At 45.3% G+C, this 23,996-nt stretch overlaps 1 protein-coding gene across 1 annotated transcript in view; it reads right to left on the bottom strand.

Annotated features, from left to right (window-relative positions):
* The window catches only part of Lypd6b (LY6/PLAUR domain containing 6B), a 160,596-nt gene extending 137,568 nt beyond the window's left edge, over positions 1–23,028 (bottom strand). The window contains exon 1 of the mRNA XM_038337524.1: positions 22,968–23,028. The gene's annotated coding sequence lies outside the window, so the exon portion shown is untranslated. The remainder of the gene's footprint in view (positions 1–22,967) is intronic.
* Between the last annotated feature and the right edge of the window lie 968 nt (positions 23,029–23,996).

Raw genomic sequence — 23,996 nt, forward strand, 5'->3', positions numbered from 1 at the left:
TGTCCGAAAATGCAGTACCTATAAAAGAAGACAAAGGCAAGCATGCACACTACAGCCTGATCACGTGATGACCAACAATGCTTGCACTCAGCAGAGACCTCTGACAGCACCAGAGAGGCAGAATCAGGGAGAACTGCCAACAGTCAGGTCAGGCCCTGCCCTTCACTCCCAACCTCATCCTTCCCAGGCACACTGAAATCCTTTGGGAGAAAACAACAGAAACCACAGTGAGAAACTCCATAAAGCCTCCGAAAGCTAACGAAATGCTTTTAAAAATTACTCAGGCCCACACCCAGCAAGCATCATCACCCAGCAAACCCTCCAGATACCTTGCGGCAAACTCGGTGTTTTCCTTGAACCTAGGAAGAAGTACAGAGCTAAGAGGCCTCCACATTGGATACAGGAAGACCTTCAAAGAGACACTAAGTTAATTAACCATTCAGGAGAGTACCAGGTCCCCAAACACCACACCTGCCATTTATTCCCAGTGCTGCCATTTCCTGCCTGTGGTGAACTAATTACACACAGTGGGAATTCTGGAGCTGCCAGCTCTAATGTTTACCTGCTGTAAACTTGTTGTGTGACCTCAAAGATAGGTCTCCAGCGCCTTTATTTCCTCTGCTATAAAAGCAAGATAAGGGACTGGCATGCTTGACAAAGAGCCCTAGCATAATAAATACTATAGCCAAGCTAGCCAGATATGCTCTGGGATAGTAATTAATGTGTTTCTTTTACGAAGGCCCCTCTAACGATAACGATGACATGTTGTGAAAAGCATGGGACCTCAAATGATATTTCCTCCTTTGCTAAGACAGGTTTGAATGGCAAATGCCTCCTCTAGAACAGAGGATAAAGCAACTGCCAGGCTTCTTGGTAAATCACTCAGTTTTGTTAAACATCTGTCCGTAACCACCGTTCTAATGATACGTTCTGGCTGTATAAGCAGATGAAGTACTAGAAAACATATTTGATTTCTCTAACCCTAGCATCCAGCATTAAAAGCTTAGTTTAATGCTTAAAACTCCATCAACATAGGGCTGTACTCTCTCACCAATAAAAACTTTGAAACCACGAAAGACTATGCCACAGAATTGTGAGAGACATGGGCTGTGCTAACCTGCGAGAAAAGCTGGTTACAACACATTCTAAATACAAAACGATCAGTATAATCAGATTCTAAATCCACGTAGTCATAGAAAACTATGCGCTAAGTGGTAGCTAGTGTTTCCCGCCCACCTTATTAGGACCCCAGCCCTTTTTTCACACATTTCAGGAGGAGATACATCACAATTGTATTACAAACTTAAGGTAAATTTCCCCAGCTGCTTGCTTCTTCATGTGTACGAGTTTCAGCTTTAAAATAGTCAAACATTCTCTTTTTCCCCATGAATGACTTTTCTGGCTTTAAACCACGAACAAAGTCATTCCTGCATAAATTCTGCTAATTCTCCCATAATTTTCTTTGCAATGTTCATCTCTCTGGAACTTATTTTTGGGTACAGTATGTTTACTGGGGTCTAAGCTGACAACTCATTGTGTCTGACTCACTCATCAAATAATTTACTAAATAACTCTTATTCATTATCTTATTTGGAAAACTTTAGTATAGTTAACCTAAAGATAGTTTGGACATTACATCATTTGTCAATACAATGCTTAAAGAAACTACACTGAAGCAAATATATACAATATTTTTAAAGAAATTTCTAAGAACTTATGAATAGCTCCAACTATCATCGCGACACTGCAGCAGGAAGTCACCTAAATAATAATACTGGTTTGAGATTGGCTCACCCATTCACAGAGGCCTGTGAGAATGTAATTGCAGGGTTGGTAAGTACCTGGTAGCTGAGTCACTGACTACTGTTTGAATTTTCTGCTTATTTCATGGGGCTGCGTTATTACTTCTTGGGTGGTAATGTTATTCTTAGCCTGAAACAACTGGAAATAACACCCCTTGGCTCAGAAAAAAAATATATAAACAAAAACAGAAGAATAAAAGACTCCATTGTGTAATTTGGTCAAGATTTAGAACCTTCACTTCCCTCCACTGGTGATCCTTCCAGGTAGATTAGGAAAGAGCTCTACAGTATGTGCTATATAGATTTGCACTTGTTTTCAGTTCTCTATTAACATTAAAATATAAGTTCTGGAAGCAAACGGTATGTGCATTGGGGAAGAGAAAGAGAGAGAAGGGGAAAGAGAAGGAGAGAGGAAACAGGGAGGATCTGCGAACTGACAGCTGCCTCTTTGCAGAGGTAGACCCTCAGGAAGGCTGACGGAGGACCAATTATTTTAGTATCTCATGTACTGCAAATGAATCTTAAGGGAAGGTTCATATAGCCCTGAAATTTTCCATCTGAAATCCATCTCTCCACTGAAGAACATGGTCTGATTCTTGCCATCAGTTCACACCCCGAAGCACAAGACATGATGATCTTTCTTTCCATTTGCATAGCTATGATTCGTCATTATCCTGCCCCATTTTTTTTTACTCAACAAACTAGCATTGCACCATTAAGATTTCAGCATGTCTATTCTTGCAGCAAGTATTTTGAATTGTGCCTTTTAGAAGCAACCACTTTAAGAAAGAAAGAAAAAAGTCATCACTTCTGAAGTACATACTTGGCTTGGTATTAGAATTCGTTTTCCTGCTGCCTTTTGTGAGGAGAAGGAAGGACTTGATTTTGTCTCAGCCCTGTGGTCCATGTCTTTGCTTTCCTCCCAGAAGAGACAAACCTCATCAGTGCTGTGTTTATTTCTTCCATGCCAACCACATCACCCGTTCATTCTGATATACATGATGTACATGTTAGCAAATTCTAGAATGCATTCCCTTTTCTTCCTTGAAAAAAAATGCTGTTGTATATGTTATTATACTGAATTACTAAGTGTAATCTAAAGATGTTGCTTAACTTTTAATCTAATAAGTGACTAAGATTTAAGAAATCTGGTGTGTAATTGCTGAAATTCTGTCCAAAAAATAGAGAAGCAAATTTACCAGAGCATCTTCCCTCCTTGTGCTGCTCCCTCTTCCCTGGAGAAGGGATATATTTGTTAAGCAATACAAGCCAGGAGAGGAGAGTGAGATTGCCTTACATGCCGGCAAAAGGAGCCTCTTTGACGGGTCCGCTCCACTCCCAGTCCTGGAGGAGTCTAGGGGAGCTGAGAAGTAGAGTTACACCCCCAACTGCCCCTCCCTGTCCTCTACCCCAGCATTTGCCTAGGGGTGTGAGCTGAGGAGTCAGACCAACTTCACAGCAGGCTCGCAGTGAGCTGACAGCAAATGCCAGAAAGTCCAGAACAATGCAGTTCCTTCAACTATCCTGGGAAAGAAGCATCTAAAAGAATAGGTGTAATTTTGTTCATTGTGTGCTGCTGTTGCAAAATACCTGGAGCTGAGAAGCACCAAGATTAGGTTAATTTTGCTTACAACTCTGATGGCTGGAAAGTTCAGATCACATGGTACCAGCATCTGTAAAGGGACTCCTGGCTAACATAGTAACAACAATAGTAGAGAAACAAAAACAAAAAGGAAGGAGGGAAATAGGGGAAGGAGGGAGGGAGGGAGGGAGGGAGGGAGGGAGGGAGGGAGGGAGGGGGAGGAGGGAGTAAGAGAGAGGAGGGAGGGAGGGAGGGAGGGGGAGGAGGGAGTAAGAGAGAGGAGGGAGGGAGGGAGGAAGGAAGGGAGAGGGAGGGAGGGAGGGAGGGAGGGAGGAAGGGAGGGAGGGAGGGAGGGAGGGAGGAAAGGAGGGAGGGAGGAAAGGAAGGAAGGAAGGAAGGAAGGAAGGAAGGAAGGAAGGAAGGAAGGAAGGAAGGAAGGAAGGAAGGTCCAGATGTAGACGAGACCAAACATAATATGTTCCTCTTCTATGAAAACTACTCCAGTCCTTCATTCTTCCCTTCCAAAGGAAATATCACTCACCCTCCACTGGGCTCCACCCCTTATAATGCCACCTCTTCTCAGTACTTTGGGGACAAATCTACCAGCATGAACCTTTGGGAAACAAACCGCACCCAAACCATAGCAACACAAAAGCACGCACTTTACTACTGAACTCAAACACAGTCTTACTGTAGCAGTCCACAGTCACTGCAACAGTGCTCAGGAATCTACTGTGCCCCAGAAGCCGGCAGGAGACACAACAGCTGATTCCATAGGATCTAGAACTAATCACATTAGCATAGTCCCTAAAACACACACTTTCAGCCAAAGACTAAGAAACAGGAAAGGACATCTTGGCACACATCTGGGTTACTCGTTCTGATGCTGGGTCAGAGCACCATGACAAAAGCAACCTAAGGGACAAACACTTTATTTCGGTCGGTCTATAGTTCAAGGATACAGTCCCTCACGACAGGTGTCCTGGCAGCAGGCACTTGAGAAGGCTGGCCATGTCACACCCGAGGTTAGAAAACAGAGAACACTGACAGTCACTCAGCGAGGTTTCTCCTTTTAAAGCAGTCCAGGTCCCAAGCCCAGGAAATGGTGGTCACCCACTGTCATGGTGTGTCTTCCGAGGTCAGTTAGAGAGATAGAGACAGTCCCTCAAAGGCATGATCAGGGGTTTACCAAATCTAGACGATCCCTGAGTGTGCACTCAGGGGTTTATTTCCTAGGTTATTTTCTGAGGTACATGATCAATGGTGAACCAACACAGCAAGGCTCAAAGTTCATTCTTAAGGCAATTGCATGAACCCAACCTACTCCACACCTTCTCTCTCTCTCTCTCTCTCTCTCTCTCTCTCTCTCTCTCTCTCTCTCTCTCTCTCTCCAGAAAACAAACAAGCAACAGGTAAAAAAACCAACCAATCAAATAAGACCCTACCAGAATAAAAAGAAAGCACAAGAAACACACACAAAACCCATAAAAACGTAAGTCTGAAACCATAATATACAAGCAGAAGACTAGTAAATAAAAAATGTCCAAACAAAGCCATATGAGACCAAAAGTCTACATAAATACCGCTGAGTTTATTTTGCGTTGGCCTTGTACTGCTGGGCATGAGGCCTACCCATTAGTTTGCCTAATATACCCAGTGAGACTCCATTGGCGAAAACAAACAAAAAAAAAGCTGGAGACGGCTTCTTGGTTAGGGATGGAAGCTCATGCCCCCTTCTGCCCTCAATGCTGGGACCCTGTCTGCTAGACCCTGTGTGGCCCTGTGCATGTTGCCACAGTCTCTGTGAGTTCACGTGTGTGTCATTCCTGTCGTGTCTGGAGGTGGGGAAGATCCAGCAGGAGCTGGGGCGGAGCGGGGGGAGACTGTGATCAGAATATATTATATGAAAACAAATTATTTTTAATAAAAAAAAAAAGAAAGAAGGAAGGAAAGAAAGAAACCCCCCAAAGGAAACCAGACCCTGGGTACCGGCTCACCAGGCAGGTGCTAACTTTGCCCTTTGGAGAAGTTCCCTCTTAAAATGTACAAAGCAGCAGGCGAAGGAGCCAGTGAGCGCTGCCCATGGCCTTCATTTGTGACCCTGAGTGTTCTGTTCTTTCTTGGGCCTTTTGTCAAACAGATTCAGCCACTAACTGCTAGAAGGAGCAGTACTAAGCCCCTTGGTTCTAGGCTTCCCCTAGTGGAAGGCTGGGCTATAACCAGCACTTACAGGTAACAGTGGTTGGTGAAGGTTCTTAGTTATTCCTCACGACAATGGGATTTTTATCTCTGTTTTAAAGTTGAGGCCACAGAGACCCAGCAGAATAACCTGCCTACAAGTGGATGGTTGTCAGAACAGGATTCCAACACCAGTTACCCAAACTCAAAGACCTTGATCATAACTTCCATGCTAAACAGCCTTGGAAACCTCAAAGGCCAGCCTGTTCATACTCTGTGGATTTCCACACCCTTGGGATAAAATCCAAATTGACCAGCTTATTAGTACAGTAATTAGCACGATATTTAAGACTCTGCACGGCCTGGTCCTGCTCATATTCCATCCTGTCACCTGCCCCAGGGCCACCACTGCCTCCTCAAGCTCCACCCCCTTTCCTGTCGTTCCCCCACCCCTTTCTTGACCTCCCTTTCCTGTCCAACCCCCCCCCCCCCCCCCCGCCTTGTTCCAAGCACTTCCCAAACCCTCTGGTTCCCTCAAACTTTGCTCCTGCCTCTCCATTCTAGGACCATTACCGCTCTAGGATGTAGGCCTGGCACAGGGTCCTTCAAGAATCTCTGTGCAGGGCTACAGCTCTCCACTGCTCCTGTCTATGCTCAGCTCTCCTGCTCTCTGAACTCCCAGCCCCTAGTGGCAAGGTCTGGATCCTTGGCTGTCCCAGAGCCCAGAGCCAGAAGTTAGCAAAAGGCTGCTCTCGCCAAGGGTACTCCATAAAAAACTGGCAAAAATAGGAAGCAGACAGAAAGGACAAGAGCATGAGGGAGAGATCGATGGATGGGAGATATGAATTTACATTTTTGAATCATCAGCCCTTCATTCCCAATAAGCATTAATTAAACTGCTCAACACCCCTGGGACTGCAGCTCTGCACTCTTCAATTAAATGGCTCTTTCATGACAGTTTCCCCTGCCAAATCTTCGTGTGGAGCCTCTGTGTTCACCAGAGTGTCTGGAGATGGGAACAAAAGGGCTCTGCGTTTTCTTAAAACAGCAAGGAAAGCAAAGATTCCCTGTGAGCCTTCGCTTCCTGCAGCCCAGCCGGCACACTCTACACCCGAAACACTGGGAAGCTTGTGGCAGAGGAAGGCCCATGATTAAGGAAAAAGAGACCCAGGGCTAGAAGCAGACAGATGAAGGCCCACTTAATAGGAGCTAGCAAGCAGCTCACAGGGAGGCCGTGCTCAGAAGCCCATGGGCAGTTGACAGGTGCTAATCACCACCTTAACCCCAGAGACGGCCATTAAAGGGTCAGGACTTAGGGCCTGACAGCTGCCATAAAGAGCTGCCGAGGGCAGGAAATGTAGACTGAGGCTGGCTGCCTTCAAACTCCTGTGCTCCCCCCCCCCCAGGTGCCTCCAAATTACAGCAAAGGAGAAAGACCACCAAGTAAGCGTGAGGGGGGGGGGCACTTGCAGACTGAGAAGTGAGGTCGTGCAAACCCATCCGCCACCTGGCAGCTTCTCCTTCACTGAGCATATCTCCATCACTTAAGACCCACATTCCTGCGCCACCTGAGAAAGCCAGATGGCCCCAGTATCATGGGTGCTCCCCACCCCCCTATCCCCAAGCAGCTGGACAAGATGTCAGTCACAGACAACTCAGTTTTGAGAGATAAGAAAGTTTGGCTGCAGGCACCAGGTATTTAAACAGTTCATTCAAGCCAAGCCTTGCAGGAGCATAAATGAAGGGGAAGAAACTGAGGCTGCTCCCTCTTGGGAGCCACTGCTAGGAACGCCAGGGGTGGCGGTGCAGGCCAATCACTGAGCTGGCTTATTGGAGTCACTCTCGTGAGTTCTGTTTGGGAGGCACTCATTTAATCCAAACCTGTATTTTGTAGGTATGGCAAGTATGGTTCAGAGGGGCTAGGTCATTTTTCCAAGGTCACACAGAGAAGGCAAGAGAATCAAGAGCAAGACTCGTTAAGTGCTAGTTCAAATTCTCTTGCCTCAGCCATCCACACCCTGCTCAGCCTTCCTCCTTGTGAGCAAATCTCAGGAGGGAGCTGGAGCGTGGACTGGGGAACCAGGAACAAAGCGCTGCTGGCCCTTAGGAGGCGGTTTCACACACAAGCACACAGGGATAATGCTGCTAAAGCCACCTGCTCTGCCCCTCCCTATATGATTGACCCCCAACAGGGTCATCAGCAGAGGCTTCCACGCCCTGGTACTTTCTGAGACCACTCTGCTCCTCCGTTTCTAGTCTCCCACATAGCTAGCAGCTATGTTCAGTTCAGGGTTGCTCACAATCCCGTCGTTCTCCAGTCTGCCCCTAGACGGTATTTGCGACTGGTGTTTAAAGTTTTGTTTGCTCCACTTCTTAATTTTATTTCAAAAGTCTGCAAGGAGAGGGGCTGGAGGTTTCTGACAGGAGCTGGACAGGACGCCACAAACCACGAACAAGGCACAAACAGTGATTTTCCTGCCCGCCTTTGACAGAGCTGGCTGCTGCCTGGTGTGCTGTCAACAAGGAGCGCAGAGAACATTCTGCAGGCTTATCTCGCCCCCCTCACATAATCAAAAGGAAAAATATGCCGCAATAAAAAGAAAAACGGGAAACTGGAATTTCAGATTTGTTTAAAAGTTAATTAAACCTGAAAGGTTTGTGGAGCCCATTCGTTTCTTTTGTAGCCCAGGACCACGAGGTTTCCATCCTGTTGCACCAGTGGGGCCATAAAAACCTGATGCTGTTTTCAGCGCTATAATAAATAGTATATAATAAAGTTTGAACAAAGTATTTCTTTTAAATAGAAAAGTAAAGATGGAAACACGTGCCCCATAAAATTCAGACTAGGCATTAAAAACTGTATAAAAATTTTAAAAATTAAATATTTAATTAAAAAAATAAATTAAATATCCCCTAATACTACTTTCATTCCCATCTGGTAGGATGACTTAGCAGCAAGCACACAGGTATGACTTTAGATAGATCCCAGTTAATCCTCTGAACTGACAGGTTTAAAAGAGATGGAGCGTCCTCTTTACAATGAAAGCTGAACACGCAATTAAACCGAATGGGAAGCCTCCCCAAAGCTTTCTGGGTTGCTCGGGCTTGGCAGTTAGATGGCACACACACACCCTCTTGTCAGTCCCATGTCACAAGCATCTCCAGGAAGGACAATGCCTTGCCCTCTCCACAGGCGAGCAATCCTAGACGAGCCATATTAAAGATGATCGTCAGGGCTGGTGTTGGATTACCCACGCCAGACACAACAAATGGAGCCATGAGTAGACTGTGCATGGATTGCTGGCTGCTGAGAGCGAGGGAAGGAGTGGGCGCACACACGCCTGCCCAGCCAGTGAGCACTTCTGGAGTAAGAACAGCAACTGTTGAGTAAGGTAAGAGGGTCCATCCCTCTGCTGAAAGACAGAGGTCTGGCTAAAAGAACTTCCAAGACACTCGTTCTAGACATCTTTATTTTGTGTTGCGGAGAACAAATGTCCCAACCAATGCCAAGGGTGAACCCCATATCTGTTTCTTTCCTGCAGGTTACTTCAATGGGAATTAAAGAACATTTAACTAATATCTGTGTGTCTCCCCCACAAAGTCTCCACAAGCACCTTGAGGTGCTGCATCTAATTCATCTTGGTGACCCCAGAATAGTACCGACTACACTGAATGGGCCCCTAAATATGGAAGGGCAGGATGGAAAATGAGTATCCCACTTGACATGCAAATAACAGATGCCACCCGACATGTTAGATAATGTCAATCAAACTCCTTGGCATCCAGATATCACGTGGACACACAGACACATCAACCACAATACTTCTTTTCTTTCAGCCACAACACAAAACCTCCTTCCTGGTGGACAGGACAGAGGAGTTTTTATTCCTAGTCTGGACCCAGTAACTTCTGCTCACTCACCCGGACTCTTGTCATATAAAAAACAGTTAACAGGATGCCAGCACATGTAAGACTGGTCTCACAGTCAGGATCATCAGACATGTGGGATGGGATGCCTGCTCTTATCACTTCTATTTAATATCGCATTGTGATTTCTAGCAAAGTCGATCATCCTATTTATCTCTCCCAGAAAGTATCTCCTCCACAAAGTATCTCCCCCATAATGTATCTCCCCCACAATGTATCTCCTCCACAATGTATCTCCCCCACAATATATCTCCCCCACAAAGTATCTCCCCCACAATATATCTCCCCCACAAAGTATCTCCCCCACAACGTATCTCCCCCATAATGTATCTCCCCCATAATGTATCTCCCCCACAATGTATCTCCCCCACAATGAGCACCTCAAAGTGCTTCATCTAATTCATCTTAGTGATGAGATGAAATGGGAGAAGTGGGGAAGAAGGAAAGGAAAAATGAAAGGATGGAAGGAAGGAAAGGAGGGAGGGAGGGAGGGAGGAAGAGAGGGAGGGAGGGAGGGAGGGAGGGAGGGAGGGAGGGAGGGAGGGAGGGAGGAAGAAAGGGAGGGAAGAATACAGACCTATGAGAAAGATGGTAAAATATTCCCATTTGTAGATGGCATGATGCTATATCCAGAAAATCTTAATGAATTCATTAAAACATGAGGCCAAAAAGGTTTCAGAATAAATCAACTGCATTTCTATGTATTAACAAAGAGCAACCTTAAATAAAACTGACACCTTTACACACAGACTGCACCAATAAATAAATAATCAGGTTAAGTAAATAAATAAATAGATAAGATGCTTCAGAATTTAACAGTAGAGCCTCAAAGCTTGTACAATAGAAATCATAAAAGTGGCATGAAAACCTTCAAGAAGGACAAGTAAGTCTAATGACAAAGTTTAACCCAGGAGCCCATGTGTTGCAAGGAGAGAATTCAATAAGTTGACCTCTGGCCTCCATATATGTGCCTTGGCATTCCCATTGGCACACATAGGCATGCATATGCACACACACACACACACACACACATACACGTAAGTAAAATTTTTTAAATTGTAAAGGATGTAAAGAAGACATACATAGTAACTAGATGTGTCAGTCAGCTTTTTTCACTGTGCCAAATTCCAAGAATTAGAAGCTAAAGGAAGGTGGGACCATGGGCTCAAGGTTTCCGAGGTTTCTGTCCATGGTTGTGGCTTTCGGATCTGAGGTGAATGAGAGCATCACTGTGAAGATCACATGGTAAAGCAAAGCTGCTCCACGTGGCAGCCAGGAAAGGGGGAGGGAGAACAAGGGAGTGAATGAGTGTGTGAGTTGGTACATGAGTGTGTGTGTGTGTGTGTGTGTGTGTGTGTGTACATACTCTACTATGAAAACGCCAGTAACCCAAATTTTTAAATAGCAACATATTTACCAGACATCTATCTAAAGAAGATACAGCACTTGAACATGAAAATACCCTCAGTGTCGTCAGCTGTCAGTGCTAGTCAAAGTCACAGAGAGTGACAGGATGGCTATGAGACAGACAGTGGCAAGTAGTCAGGGTAAGGAGATCCTGTGGCATTGTGCACATCTGGTGGGGAGGGAAGAGGGGCAGCCATTGGGGGACACAGTGACAGTTCCACAAAAAGCTAACCATAGACATACTCACCATATAATCCAGAGTTGTAAGCCTCACTATATACAGGGGCAAGAGAACAGACAATATAGTCCACATAGAAATTTGTTCATTCTAGCTCCTTCTAGCTCCTTCTAACTCTTTGCTCAATTATGACACTTTCAGCAACTTGTTCCAAGAGAATCATGGTGGGTGCACTCAGAGTATACTACAAGAATGTACCTGGCGGAGCTGTTTATAGCAGCAGAAAGCGGAATTCCAGCTGTGAGAGCAACTTGATACATCCTCATGATGACAAGGACCACCAGCCGAGGACAATGCGGGAGCAAAGACTTCACAGCACTGGAAACGCTCATTAAGTGATAAGCTTAAAAATGTTTTAATACAGCATGAGAGGTTGCATCTCATTTTTATGATCTATATGTGGGCGTACACACATATATGCTTGGAGTAAATGACAGCGCCTGTGATGAAAATTAAAGACAGGGCTGTGTGAAGGGAGGGCACGCAGTTGGGATTAGAAATTGTTATGTAACGGGGTAGTGGTGGCGCTCACCTTTAATCCCAGCACTCGGGAGGCAAAGGCAGATGGTAAGTTTGAGGCCAGCCTGATCTACAAGGGCTAGTTCTAGAGCAGGTTCCCAAAGCTACAGAGAAACCATGTCTTGAAAAAGAAACAAAAACAAAAACAAACTAACAAAAAAAAAACAAAAAAGAAATTGTTATGTCATGTTTTTATAATGAACATATATCACCACGTAATAATAAAAAATTGTTTTTAAAAAAGGCAAAATCATAATGACAAAAATGTTTATACCTATCACTTGAAATAAAATTATCACTGTAATTATTTTTACATTTAGTTCCAAGCTTCCTGGCTGCCAAGGCGAAAATGAACACAAAGAATTCCATAGCTTTCCATTGTTTTATCAGCTAGTAATCTGCCACTAGATTCTAGGAAGAATTTAAGCTGTCCGCTCCTACGTTACACAAACAACCAACCTATGTGGACGCAGCAATGGCTCTCTCATAACCTTTGCCTTGTTCTAATTCTTCCAGCGGCTGCTGAAGACCTGGCTCCCAACCTTGCTAAGGAACTAACGGCACACACGGCCTTTTCTGTGGGGTGCACCCATCCCTGTTTTCCACCACAGTAAAAGAGGTCCAGCATGATGCCATTGTTTTCAACATCCTTCTAGAAACATCTGCCTTTTACACAATGCTGTGGCACTGATGCCTTTCACTGTGAATTTAAACATCAGTCTACCTTGCTGATGAGACAGGTCATTGGGAGGCACAATGTGTTGTGCTCTGAGAACAAACTTTTCAAGGGTCCCCTGGCTGGAGAGAGTCAACAAAAGTAGGCCAGTGGCTAGGGGTGTTCACCCCAAGCCTGCATAGAAGTCATGAGAGCTTCAAGGGCTACAGCACCCAGCCTGGAAGTGCCCCCCCCCCCCCACAGCAAGCTGAGTATCACCCTTACAAGTCACAGCTTCTAAAGCAACCAAGAAACGACACTTCTCTGAGTCAGGGTACCTAAGGGCTCACACATAGCGGGATGGAGGAGAGAGGGAAGTCAAGTCCATTGCCTCTTGAGGGCTTTGTCTAGAGGAGCAGTCTACATCAGATTTCCCCTTTCCACTTGACCTGCAGCTTCGTTCAGATCCTGTGGCTCCAAGTCCTAGGATAATGACGCTTGGAGACTGCTAAAGCAGCCTTCTCCTCTGTCATATCCCTCCACTACAGTCCCCTCTTCTCCATATGTCCCACATATGCTTTCAAAATCCTAACAGGCGGAATCCTGTCTAAGAGCATGCACTCTCTTATACATGTGACCTCGGAGAGAACTCACCCACTGATGACCCTTTGACACTCATCATGCATGATCATGAATTCTCACACAGGCTGTGCTATGACTTGTCACCTGCCCTCTCACTCAGCCCCTCCCACAGTGCCTGGTACATCCCATAGCCAGGATGAAGAGGAAGCTCAAAGCATTGCTGGGAGAATCACGTATACCAAACCCAATAGTGCTTTGAAGCAGCAAGGGGACTGTTCTGAATTCTTCAAAAGTTTGGTGAGAGATGGGCTGGACAGGTATTTCTCATTCTGCAAGAAGCAATGTATTGGTGCGTCATGAAATGAATTTAGGAGTACAGGACACATAATGAGAGTAAGTACTGTTTCAATAAATGCCTGCAGTGTGTGTGTGGGGGGGGGGCACAAGATCATTGATTTCTTTCAAATAGTTTGCAAGACAGGGAATGGTGCAGCTCCTGAAAAACTTCATGTAGCACCCAAGCCACTGATTGTCCTGCAGGCATTGAAAAATTGGATGAGAACTCTAAAGTTTCCTCCCTCATCATGGAAAAATATCATCCTAGAACACAGGCAACTCCTACCACTGAGGCACAATGAGAGGAGAAAACCAACCCCAGGGGGTGTATATACACAGCCTGAGGTTTCATTTGGCCATTTATATCGACATACCACCCCAGGGAAAGGGGAAGGTATATGTGCTATTTAGACCAGGATTTCTCAGCCTAGAAGAATGCCAGATTCATTCAAGGAATAGGAAAAATGTACTTATGACTAAATCCAAAAAATATCATCTGAGACTCTGGGGCCTGACCCTTAATGCTTCCCAAGTAAGACCCACTGGTCTCATATGCTTTAGATGTGCAAGACATAGAGAGTTTTTATGGAGTGCAGAAAAAAGAGAAACAATGCCAAGGTTTTACATGAAGATCATAAAAAGAACGGGCATAACACATAAAATTGGGGCTTTTGATTTCTGTTCTGGATGTACAGAGATGAAAGGGGCACCATCTCTATGCTTCTGCCAAAAAGTTTGCACAAACTTCAAGTTCATAGCCTTTTCAAATCCACTGAACAACCGACAGAGAACAGACTAGCTCAGTCCAAGGAGAAATGTGACCTCTAGGTCATAAGGACACAGGCATCTGTTTACTTGGGCAGATGCACCTGCAAGCATCAAGAAACAGACACAAGGGGATGTCAAGGGATGAGCTGAGAGAATATGGAGACAGACTACCCCAAGGCCCCAAACATAAAGGAAACCTGAGGTGAACAGAAAAGCCACTGGGAAAGCCTAGCCCTAAACTCATTCAAAGAGGAACGCAGAGCCTGGTGTGTGGAAGGGCAGTGCCTCAGATCCTATTCGGCTACACTGCCAAGTCCTCCTCACACGGTACAAAAAGCAGCAACAGGAAGGCATGCCCCTGCCCCGGCAGAAAAATCTTTACCTCCTTCTCCTTCTAAAATGTCTAGTTCTCAACAACAAAAGAATTGCAGGGCATAGGAACAGCAAGGAGAACCTGCACTGAAAACCATAAATCAATACACAGAGGGAAACAGATGTTATACATACAGACACTGAAGCTCTCAGGGAAAGAATTAAAAACAATCATACTTGCTTCTGAAAGACTCTAGTGGAATGAGTAGACAACACAATCATGTATCTGTTTTGAGGAAATAGATTATTTTAACAAAGAGAGGGCAAAAAAAAACTATAAAAGAGAATCTAATATAAATACTCTAAGGGCCAAACTCAGAAACAAATGAAAAATGCTCTCAACAAGGATTCTCTTAGAGTTCACACAGCCAAGTTAAGAAATAATAATAACAACAAACTTTGAAAACAAGTGAATAGGAATTATCCAAACTAAAACAAGAAAGCAAGCAATGAACGAAGAAGACAGACCACAGTGCCCAAGACAGAAAGCTATACCAAAAACTGCAGCTATAACTGAAATTTCAGAAAGGCTGGGGAGAATAAAGCAAATTAGAAAGAAAAAGTTGCTGTGAATTTTCCAAAATGCATAAAAACTACAAACCACAAATTCAAGAAGTTTAAGAAAGTCGAACTACATAATGACTAACAAGCATGTGCCTGCATATGGCAGGCTTGAACATCCCCCCACCCCAACCAGAGGCAAAACCCTGAAAGCCAAAACAAAAAGAAAATATTAGATGCAAGGAGAGAGAAATTAAATGCTAAATACAAAGGAACAGAGAAGGAAAACTTCTTGTCAAAGGCCTGCACACAAGAAAAGCAGCAAAGAGACATTGTTAAGATACTGCACCAATAAAGAGCCTGCGTCCTGGGAAGTATGTATCTGTTTTTTTTTTTTTTTTCTTTTTCACCTTTTTTCTCATCTGTATTTACCTTTTAAAGCAGAGTGTGACTGGGCACTGTATTTCCACTCACAAGCCTTGCTGAGTTACAAGACCTAGGGAAGCTTAGGATTTTGTTCAGCGAATGTCTAAAATAAGAGTCAGCATAGCCTGCAAGTCCAACCCAGGCCTGTTTTAGTTTGAAAGATCAAAAGTGAACAATCGGCTATTTCCTCTCTCTGAAAGAAAGAAAGTTACGGAGCTCACTCTCAACCACACCCAAACATAGCAGAATTCTTAGAACAGCGAAGCAAGAAAGACATAAAAGACATCTGGGTTGGGAAAGAAAGCTACTTTTATTCACAGAGCATGTGATTCTCTTTGTAAAAAGTCTGAATGAATCGGCCACAAATCTGCTACAATATACAAGAAGTAATTTTTGCAAGTTCATTGAACACAAATTCAATATATCAAAATAAACATTCCTTTCTTTCTTTTTTAATTGATTTTTATTGAGCTCTACATTTTTTCTCTGCTCACCTCCCTTTCTCTCCCCTCCCTTCCCCTTCAACCCTTTGCCAAGGTCCCTATGCTCCCGATTTACTCAGATCTTGCCTTTTTCTACTGCTCATGTAGATTAGATCCATGTATGTCTCTCTTAGGGTCCTCATTGTTGTCTAGGTTCTCTGGGATTGTGATTTGTAGGCTGGTTTTCTTTGCTTTATGTTTAAAAACCACCTATGAGTGAGAACATGTGATAACTGTCTTTCTGGGTCTGGGTTACCTCACTCAAAATAATGTTTTCTAGCTCCATCCATTTGCCTGCAAAATTCAAGATGTCGTTATTTTTTTCTGCTGTGTAGTACTCCATTGTGTAAATATGCCACATTTGCCTTATCCATTCTTTGGTCAAAGGGCATTTAGGTTGTTTCCAGGTTCTGGCTATGACAAACAATGCTGCTATGAACATAGTTGAGCATATGTCCTTGTGGCACGATTGTGCATCCTTTGGATATATACCCCAAAGTGGTATTACTGGGTCTTGAGGAAGGTTGTTTCCTAATTTTCTGAGAAACTGCCACTCTGATACCCAAAGGGGCTGTATCACCTTGCATTCCCACCAGCAATTAAATGAAAATGACCACACAACATACCCAAATTTATGGGACACAATGAAAGCAGTGTTAAGAGGAAAATTCAAAGCACTAAATGCCTACATAAAGAAGCTGGAAAAATCACAAACTAGTAAATTAACAGAACATTTGAAAAGTTTAGAACAAAAAGAAGCAAACTCACCCCAGAGAATTAGATGTCAGAAAAAAAAAATCAAATTGAGAGCTGAAATCAACAAAATAGAAACAAAGAAAACAATACAAATAATAAATGAGACACAGGGTTGGTTCTTCAAGAAAAATCAACAAAATAGACAAACCTTTATCCAAACTAACCAAAAGGCAGAGAGAGAATATCCAAATTAACAAAATCAGAAATGAAAAGGGGGACATAACAACAGGCAGGGAGGAAATACAGAGAATCATCAGGTCATATTTCAAAAACCTGTACACCACAAAATTGGAAAACTTAAAGGAAATGGACAATTTTCTGGATAAATATCACATACCAAAATTAAACCAAGACCAGATAAGCAAATTAAAGAGACCTATAACTGCTGAAGAAATAGGAACAGTCATCAAAAGTCTCCCAACCAAAAAAAGCCCAGGACCAGATGGTTTCGAAGAAGAACTAATACCAATACTCCTCAAATGATTCCACACAATAGAAACAGAAGAAATATTGCCAAACTCTTTTTATGAGGCTACAATTACCCTGATACCCAAACCACACAAAGACATTACTAAGAAAGAGAATTACAGACCAATCTCACTCATGAACATTGATGCAAAAATACTAAATAAAATACTGGCAAATTGAATCCAAGAACACATCAGAACCATCATCCACCATGATCAAGTCAGCTTCACCCCAGAAATGCAGGGATGGCTCAATATATGAAAATCTGTCAACGTAATCCACCAAATAGACAAACTGAAAAATAAAAACCATATGATCATCTCATTAGATGCTGAAAAAGCTTTCGACAAAACACAACATCCCTTCATGATAAAATAAACATTTCTATAGTGACTGAAAACCCCAAATCAAATACTTAAGATATAAACACAGCAAAACCCTGTGTGCAGAACCATTTTCTTCTAAAATCTACCAAAAAAATCTAATGATAGAAACCAAAGACAAGTTACTGCACACACACACACACACACACACACACACACACACACACACGTTGCAGGGGGGTGCTTGTTCGTCCCAGCTTCCCAGAACCAAAATAATCACACAGAAACTGTATTATTTAAATTACTGCTTAGTCCATTAGCTCTAGCTTCTTGTTGGCTAACTCTTACATATTAATTTAATCCATCTCCATTAATCTGTGCATCACCACAAAGCGGTGGCCTACCAGCAAAGTTTCAGCACATCTGTCTCCAGTGGTAGCTCCATGGCTTCTCTCTGACTCCGCCTCCTTTCTCCCAGCATTCAGTTTAGTCTGTGTCATCTCCCTCCCCACAGGCCTGTTCCCCTATAGCTCTGCTATAGGCCCAAAGCAGTTTCTTTATTAACCAACGATATACACAGCATACGGAGGGGAATCATAATATATATATATATATATATATATACACACACACACACACACACACACACACACACACACACACACACACACATATATATATATATATATATATATATATATATACCATATTTGTAGATTGCAAGACTCAAACATTTTTTTAAAATGTCAACCAATTTACAGATTACCTGAAACCCTAGGGGAACTTTTGTAGACACTGACAAGCTGGTCCTGCCATTTGCACAGAAAGACAAAGGGACTAAAGAAACATGACATTAGTGAAGAACACTGGTCAGCTATACTGCTCACTTCAAAAGGTCTGAACAGAAAGTGACCCAGTCAAGACAGGGTAATATTTACACACAGTGGGCTGTTAGATCAACAGGATACACTGGAGGGCTCCAGGATCAATCAATCTTTATATTTATGACATATTTTATTTAATGTATTTAATACTTAAAACTAGATAAAATATATTTTAGTCATCACATCTGTCATCTCCCTTTATCATCTATCTATCTATCTATCTATCTATCTATCATATCTCTATCATGTCTGTCTGTCTGTCTGTCTGACTGATGGTCAAAGAATAGCTTACTAAAATCAGTTCTCTCCTTCCACCATGAAGGTCCCAAGAACTAAATTCAGGCTGTCTGACTTGGCAGCAAGCACCCTTACACATTGAGCCATCCTGCTGGCCCCTGGCTGACTTTCCTTTAAACACCCAAGGAAATTCAGTTGGGAAATGTTGGTTCTTTTTACAACTTGTACTAAAATAACCAGGCACATAAATACATACCCAAAAAGTCTTTCACACCTTATTCAAAACTTATTTCCAGTTTAATCGTAGACTTAAATGTAAAACATGAATGCGTGAACTTTATAAGGAAAAATAGGAGCATTATTAAGACTTTGAACCCACTGGCGGTGGTGGTACACACCTTTAATTCCAGCACTTGTGAAGCAGGGGCAGGCAGATCTCTGTGAGTTCGAGGCCAGCCTAGGGTACAAGAGCTAGTTCCAGGGCAGGCTCCAAAGTTACAGAGAAACCCTATCTTGAAAAAACAAAAAACAAAACAAAAAAAAAAAAACTTTGAACCCATGAGATAAATTTCATATAAATTCTTAGGGAAGGGACTATCCCTACCAAATAAGAAAAGTTCTTTAAAATAGAGAAAAGGAGCCAGGCGGTGGTGGCGCACGCCTTTAATCCCAGCACTCGGGAGGCAGAGGCAGGCTGATCTCTGTGAGTTCGAGACCAGCCTGGTCTACAAGAGCTAGTTCCAGGACAGGCTCCAAAGCCACAGAGAAACCCTGTCTCGAAAAACCAAAAAAAAAAAAAAAAAAAAAATAGAGAAAAGGTTATAATAGTCTAAGGCTTCAGATTTTATTTTCTCACTATTCAAATAATGGGTCCTGAGCGTGAATGGGCATATCTGTAATGCAACCATACTTCCTCTTTCTCTGCCGCCCAAGCTAAACAATTCTGCAGCAAAATGATGAAAGGAATGGGCCGGACTGCCTTTGTCCACATTCCTTCACTCATTTCTTTTCACCTGGCGCTGTTTGGCAAGTCGCTATAGGAACAAGGTGAGATACAATTAAAAAAAAAAAAAAAAGAAAGAAATTCAGTTTAAAAAAGAAAAAAGTTGGGGTGGTGGGGGAGTGTCGAGCATGAGGATGTGAGTTCAACACCCAGAACCCACATTTAAAAAGTCAGGTGCAGTGGTGTGCACTGGTAACCACAGTGTCGGGGAGGTAGAGGCAGGCAGACCCCAGCAAGCTGTGTCTCAGACCAAAATGAACCATGTCTCACAAACATAGTGTGGTTCCTGAGGTTGTCCTCAGGTTTACACACATGCACACAAGTACACATACATACAAGCACACACACACGTGCATAAAAACACATATACACATTTAAAGAAAAATAAAATGCTCTAAATAATTTGATGTTTAACCGACTTCTTAGTGAACATTTGCCCTTTTTTGCCCCAAACCATACCTGCTCGGGCCACAATTCTCTGCAGGAAACAATAAGACTGCCAGGCCTGTGACCAGGTGTTCCAGTAACACTCTTAACCTGACTGACTCCCTTCTATTACCTCACTGCTGAGCATCCAGCATGTTCGCTAAAACATTAGTTCGTCTCGTTCTGGGGCACTCATGTTCCCATGAGTCCCATGAGGACAATGACTTTCTCATTTTTTTTAAGGAGCGTGGATCCCCTGCACTCTAAACTGTGTGCGGCGCACAGTAGGTGCTTTGTGGGATGAATTCTTCCTGAGGCTTGAATCACTGTCACACCCCCTCCACGGCTGCACAGTGATCCTAACAAACAGACCCGAATGAGCTGGCCCTCCCCACCTGCTTTCTCCAGGACCAGTGAGGGCTCATTCTTCCAGCTTCTGGACTAACTAGGTCCTGAGGAGAGAGGACTGTGGGAAGCTGCGTGCCTGGCCCTGCAGCCAAACACTGAATGCCCACTAATATCCACCATGTCCAGTGGAAACGGAGACCATCAGCCGCCTAGCACCTCGGTGAAAATGACTTCAAAGCAGTGCTCAACACCCGTCACTAAAGTTGTGCACTGAACTCAGTACCAGGAAGCCCGCTCTCCAGTCCAGGATCTACCACTACCTGCATGCTCACCAAGCCCTGGCCTGTTAGTTTGAAGGCAGGTAACAATGCTGAAACCGAGCCATGGCTTTGAGCAAGGGAGTGCTCTCAGGAGGACTGAGGAGGCCCTGGGCTAGGGTGGATCGGCGGAAGACCAAATTCATCTGTGAGATTTCAACGACTCAGGCCCCTCCTGGAACTCCTCCAAGGGAATGAACCATTATCGCTCACTAATGACAGCGATCCATAGAAACTGTCACTCATCCTAAGGGGCATGCAGAGAGCTTACAAAGCCTTTTCCTGGTTTCATGTCTAACAAACGGGACCATGACTCTTAGTGACACTATAAGGTGTCCATCACAGGGTGCCCCGGTCTTCTGCTATACCACACTCAGTTCCTTTCCTGTCCCCCAGCAACACCCTCCACTTTCCTACTAGAATCTGAATTTGCAGGAGTTATGACCGGGTGCCCACCCTTTACTTGGCCTTCGCTTTGCAGATTTCCGATTGTATTAGATGCAGAGCCCTGGGAAGATGAGCCCCACCCCAGCTCAGAAGAATATCTAGCAAAAGCCAGCACACCCTCAGATCATCTGCTAAGGTTGCTCTAGGGGTAGGCTGCCCATTCTGGCCAAAAGCACATGGCCAACGACAAGAACTGTAAGGAAAATTTAATTCTCTTATCACCTGCACATACATTTCCTCAAAGCCTCCACCCTCACTCCTGGCAGAGACTCTGGTGTGTGTTGGGCATTGACGAAACGTGGATGAACGAAGCCGTGACCGAGAGCTGGCAACACACGCCACGGCCCTGACAGGCTGGTACCCGGACTGTCCACACTCTGGGGAAGACTTACTCCTGGAGGACAACACACACAGTCCTATTTTCAGCTGCCCAGAATTGAAACTACTTCTTGAGAACAGGCCTCCGAATCACCTACACTTGAGACAGTTTATCTACCTCAGGAGCTGAGCTAATCCTCCGCGGTGTTGGTGGCACCTGGGTAATACAGGCCTTCTTCCGTCACGGAAACCCTCCCACTCCCTATCTGCTGGGATGGCTTGGACTTCTTGCAGTCCAGTGCACCCAGAGGGTCTGCTGAGGGGTAGACTAACTGGAAGAGATCTCTCCACATCTATCTCTTTCTCTCCTTCCCTCTCTCCTCTTTCCTTCTCCTTTGCTCCTCTCATTTCCTTCAAAGATAAGACTGAAGATAAGGTATCACCTCTGTTGACCAAAAGTGCCAGCCTGGTGCAGAAAGAGCTAATGTGCCTTCCGAAGAGAGCACTTGTCCTGGGAGCTCATAGGGGTGACACCTTCCACAGCGGAAGCTGCAACCCTCCCACTTCATTTGGAGGACCCAGTCAATTCCTACACGGCATGAGGCAACTTCCAAGTCACCAAACTAACCCTAAGGAACGAATTCCGACAGTTCAGAGTGGCAGGAGCTGGGTGATTACGACTTTCTTCAAGGGGGACATCTGCACTGACCCTCTTCATCTTGGCTGCTAGAGCAGCCCGACCCTACAACTGCCACTGCCACCATCAGAGAGTCAGGATGGTGCCCACCCCTCCCAGGCAGCCCGACCCTACAACTGCCACTGCCACCATCAGAGAGTCAGGATGGTGCCCACCCCTCCCAGGCACAGACACGATCACTTTCCCCCTAGATGTCTTCTATTCAGAAAGATGCAGGGACCTCTGGAGACATGAAGTGCGGAATACGTTAACACCTGAGGGATAAACATGGAGAAAAACCCTCAAGCATGCTAGGTACCTCATGAGCACCAAATAATTTAAGGCCATCAGATGACCATAACGGCTATTTTATCCTGGAGGAAACAGGCTCAGAGAAGTTAAAGAGCTTGCTCAAGGTCACAGCTCTAGTAAGTGAACTGAAATTTAAACACCACTCTGGACTACTCTTCCCGCTTCATCACTCTGACCACCAGTCACCGGGAGGTGGGCAGCACCCCTTCACCCCACAACACCCCAGGACGCACAGACCCGTGCAGACTTACTACGTATGCCCCCCTGGAGTAAGGGCAGCCCCGCCGACCCAGCTTCACCGAAGCCTGGGTAACAACTAACCAATGTGTTGGTTAGTGATTTAACAGCCAAAGTAAAGCGCTGCGCAGGGGGAGCGGCGGCTCCCGCCTACCGGGATGAAGCGCCGCAGAGGGACGGGCGGAAGCCGGCTCGCACTTGGCCGTGCGGTCGCTCCCCAGCCTCAGCGGTGGCCTCCAGCCGCGGAGTCCCCGGGAGACCCTCCCAGCTCGGCCCGGCACTTCCAGCTGTGGGCAACTGCGCTCCCCTGCGGCTCGGAGAGTCGCGGCTTGGGTTCCGCCGGCTGTAGCGCAGCGCCCGCCGCAGCCTCTCGCCCCTCCCAGTCCCGGCTCTGCAGCCCCGCACGCACGCGGCCGCCCCGCAGAGCTCGCCCGGCTCACCTACGCGGTCTCGGCCGGCGGACTCCCGGCGCCTCGCTCGGCTCCCAGCCTGGGCTCCCGGCACCCGCCCCGGGCTGGCGTTGACTGGGACAGCGCGGGGCGGGGCGTGGCTCCTCCCCACCCCGAGCCACCTGGGGCGACCGGGAGGGGCGGGCCGACAGGTGAGAGCCTCACGCCGGGGAGCGGCCCCGGGTGCCCGCTTGGGGACGCCGCCAGGATCCTGCTCCGGGTGGCATGAAGCCGAGCGAACGCGAGTAGATCGCTTAATGTACCCGAGCAGTAGAGCTGTTCCCTCTTAGCCTGGCCGCCTGGGAAAAGAGCACAGACCCGAGGGAAGCAGCTAGACTAGAGGGACAATGCCACCCTCCAAGAGTGGGATGCGAGTCCCTCAGGGGTGAGAACGGCCAGGCCAGGAATGCAACTTACTTCAGATACAGAACTCAGGCCTTTTCCACCGTTCCGTCCTACCCCTCCCAAGCCTCATCCACCCCTCGAACGATGTCTCTCCCTCTTTTAAAAGAATATATTATGCTATAAATGAGATAGTTCCCGATTGCGATGTCCTCCCCAGCTCTGGATAGTAAGTCCAATCTTGCTTCTCTTCTGTTTTATCTCCAAAGACTTGTACAAACCCAAGGCAGCCCCGGGCTCTGTTAAAAGCAAAAGAATGCTTAGGTAATCTCCCCAGGCTGGCTTCAGCCTTTCTCTGTGTTTCCATTTGAAAGCAAGTTTCCTGGCTTGTAGGCCGTTCTTTGTATCACTTCCCTTCCCAACACTTCCAATCAGACAGTTTGTTGGAAGGATACACTCTCAGGACACCTGTGTTAAGTGCTCAGGCAACTCTCTAAATTAGGATGCCTGACTTCACCAGTGGGAACTCCACCCCCACCCCCCAGGAGGTGCTCTGAGATCCAGGCCTGTATCTCTAAAGACAGCAGAGTGGTCTGGGACCCTGAGGTCCTTGCCTGCTACTAGAAAAACTTGGAGGCAGATCTGTAGAAACCAGGCATAGATGTGGCCTCTGCCTAG

The sequence above is a fragment of the Arvicola amphibius genome, chromosome 7 (genome assembly GCF_903992535.2).
Source record: "Arvicola amphibius chromosome 7, mArvAmp1.2, whole genome shotgun sequence".
Classification (NCBI taxonomy): Eukaryota; Metazoa; Chordata; class Mammalia; order Rodentia; family Cricetidae; genus Arvicola; species Arvicola amphibius.